Here is a 3,873-nt window from a genome sequence, read left to right as displayed (position 1 = left end):
TTTTTTCATCTCCTAATCACTGAGCACAAAATTTTGTCTCTTAAAAAAATGAATACTCTTCCTTCATATTCTAAAAAATAAGTCCTCTTCTTATGGACATATAGATAAAATTATATATAGATCTACATGGCATTTGTATATGTCAAAGATTAATACTCACGTGTTAATCATAGATGTTTCATTTATTGGTAAAAGCACTACTAAACACTTTTGAGGTCTTTTTGATCTACATAATAATCTGTAGTTTAAAAATTAATGTAATAGAGCATGAAGCTAAGAAGCTTTAGATTTGTAATTGTGATTTCTTCCAATAGTTTAAAATTTAACATGAAAAATTAAAATTCTATATTTGCATTTATATTCTAAAAATATAAAAGGCCAAGTTTGATATTGATGCATTACTTTTAGTCACACGATTCAGTGATTAAATATGCCTTGTACATAATTGTACATATTGGTGTTCAGCATACACTTATTAAATGAGGAAATATTTCCAATGATGGCTCTTGTGATGTGACTTCATACATTTTGCCTATTTTTATTCATTTTTTACTTACTTACATGTAAATAAGAAATATATCCAAGATCAATTCATATTCTTTCATAACTAAAGGCATAATTTCAGAGAAATTGAAAGAGAGTGATGATATTAGGAGTTACAAATATTTGCTTCCTTTTTTTGTTGTTCTCCAGGGTAAACTCACTTTTTCTTCTGATCATACTGAGTAACACTTATTTTTATATTTTTATGTTTGTAATATGTGATTATGTTTCTGTTTCACCTATCTGCCTCCCTTCTAAAGAAAAGTTGCTGGAAATCATTTCCTATTTATTACTACCAGCTAGCACAGAACTAGATAAATAGATATTTAATAAGTACTGGTTCAGTGAATAGCTAAATGGATGGGTGGATGCATGGATGGGTGCATGGATAAATGCATGATTAAATGAATAATGACAGAAATAAATGACTGTCTACGTGACTAAAACACTGGAACAATTTAAGGGATAACTGATTCATTGGTAATGTATATAGCATCCCAGAATCCTTGTGTTCATAATATTTCAGGTTTCATTTTTAGCCTTTCAATCTTTCCCAGATAGTCTCAGGTCAGCCAAGCTCACAAAAGCTAGCACAGAACTGAATGCTAATTTAACAATGTACAGAAAGAAATATCACTGCTAAGCAGACAAGATTTATAGTTTCCTTGACCAACTTATAATCTCTGTAGGAAATCAAATGGGAAGCCAAACTATAAAGACAAGTTTGCTTACTTCATATAAAGAATTAGTACAAAGAGTGTAAGGTGAATGATTATAATGTCAAATCATGTCATAAACAATGAGTAGTTCAGAGTTGGCACTGCCAAATTTGCTTTCTGTTAAAAACTCACTTTCCAGGCTAACCAGTGTGATTCTGATCAACTCATTTTCCAGTTCTCAGTATCAAATGTTACTTAAGCATTCATTTTCTTTAATACATTGCTTAGAAACTTATTGCTTATATTTTTTTGGCTAAAAATAGCAAGCTGAATGTTAGGAAAACAACAAAACATCTGCACACCCAAGATAGGATTTATCTTCAAAATGTCAAAAGAAATAAGTTAATTGATGAAGAGGAATATATATATAATTAATTATTTTATATACAGTGATTTCATTGGGGCTTTGGGGAGAAGAATCTATAACAGTAAGTATGATAAGTTCTGACATTTTTATTTTTCAGACTCATTAAAATATAATGAATATTATATTCAAGGTAAACAATTGAAAATGTTATCTTTAAAATTGTTATTTAGAATTGTTCTAGCAATAGGCTGCTTTGATATTGTGAAAAATGATGCATGATTAAACATCTAGAAATGCTGAATACATTTTTACAAACATATTTAAATGGATAAGAGATCTCTCAACAGGTTGAGGTAAAATCTGCATAAAGCAAAAGTGAAAAAATAAGTTGAAATGAAAGTGATGAAAAAAAATGAAGCCACAGCTATAAATATATAACTATAGACACATATCTTACAGACATATGCTGATACCAGGACCCTAAAACTGCGGGTATTGATCATCACTTGGAAAAAGGGGAAAGGTCTCAGAACCAACAGAATTGAGATCCTCCCATACATTGATAATACTTAAGGCACTATATCTTCATTGAAAAAAAGTAGACTAGAAAAATATCTACCACGGTCCTCTGATCCCTGTCAGCGCAGCTCAGCAGTCATGGCCAACCACATTGTGCTCTACACTGGCGCCAAGATGCCCATCTTGGGGCTGGGCACCTGGAAGTCCCCTCCAGGCAAAGTGACAGAGGCTGTGAAGGTGGTGACTGACTTTGGGTACTGTCACATTGACTGTGCCCACACGTACTAGAATGAGAATGAGGTGGGTTTGGCCCCCCATGCCAAGCTGCAGGAGAAGGTTGTAAAATGTGAGGACCTCTTCATCGTCAGCAAGCTGTGGGGCACGTATCACAACAAGGACCTGGTGAAAGGAGCCTGCCAGAAGACGCTCAGCGACCTGAAGCTGAATTACCTGGACCTCTACCTCATCCACTGGCCCATGGGCTTCAAGCTTGGGAAAGACTTTTTCCCATTGGATGAGGACATAGACATGATTCCCAATGAGGAAGATTTCATGGATACCTGGATGGCCATGGAAGAGCCAGTGGATGAAGGGCTGGTTAAAGTTATTGGAGTTTCCAACTTCAACCATCTCCAAGTGGAGAAGATTCTTAAACAACCTGGCTTAAAATACAAGCCGGTAGTTAACCAGATCGAGTGCCACCCATACCTCACTCAGGAGAAGTTAATCCAATACTGCAACTCCAAAGGCATTGTGGTGACTGCCTATAGTCCTCTCAGCTCTCCCAACAGGGCCTGGGCCAAGCCCAAGGACCCTGCCATATTGGAGGACCCAAGGATCATAGCGATTGCAGACAAGCACAATAGAACCACAGCCCAGGTGCTGATCTGATTCCCCATGTAGATGAACCTGATCATGATCGCTAAGTTGGTGACACCTGAACGCATTGCTGAGAACTTCCAGGTCTTTGACTTTGAACTGAACAAGGAGGATATGACCACCTTGCTCAACTACAACAGGGACTGGAGGGCTTGTGCCTTGGTGAGCTGTGCCTCCCATGGGGATTACCCCTTTCACGAGGAGTTTTGAAGCTGCATGTGTCTGCCCTTGGCCAGATGACCTGCCATCTCCCACCTCTTTTCTTGTGTGTAGTGTAATTTGACCCGTGTCCCTCAGTGGTGGATCAGCAACTTCTAGACAAACCGGTGAGGGCTTGGCCAGCTTGGTGTCAGGTCCAAAGAACAGAATCAGTAGACTAGTAGAGGTCTCTTCAGTTTTCCTTTGCCCTTCTTGTCTGGGGAACTGGGGAACATGCAACCCAAATACTCTTTTCTAAACTGAATTTACAAAATCAGAATAGTGCCTTCTAACAGTGGGATTTTGATTGCTTGGTACTGTAATCCTTTCAGCTAGACTTTTCTTTGCCTCAAATAAAAAGTGTTCTTCTGAAAAAAAAAAAAAAAATCTACCAGTAAAACAAACAGAACAGCAAAGCAAGAGTAAAGATGTTTTTTCTTTGCTTTAAATAAGATTCTTGGGGGAAAGTATATGCAATTACTGGTCTAAGTTAGGAGGAGTTGTGGTTTTAGTTAAAAACACTTACATAATCTAGAAAACCACAAATTAAGAAATAGCATTCCAATCGGCTCTCTGCTGTGCTTAGTTTCTCAGTCCTGTCCGACTCTTTGTAACCTCATGGGCTGTAGCCCACCAGGTGCCTCTGACCATAGGGATTTTTCAGGCAAGAATACTAGAGTGGGTTGCCATGCTTTCTCCAGGAGATTT

At 37.3% G+C, this 3,873-nt stretch overlaps 1 pseudogene; it reads left to right on the top strand.

Annotated features, from left to right (window-relative positions):
- Positions 2,227–3,177, top strand: LOC102168309 (annotated as a pseudogene).

Source organism: Capra hircus, chromosome 2 (genome assembly GCF_001704415.2).
Source record: "Capra hircus breed San Clemente chromosome 2, ASM170441v1, whole genome shotgun sequence".
Classification (NCBI taxonomy): domain Eukaryota; kingdom Metazoa; phylum Chordata; class Mammalia; order Artiodactyla; family Bovidae; genus Capra; species Capra hircus.
This window is presented reverse-complemented; position numbering and strand designations above follow the sequence as displayed.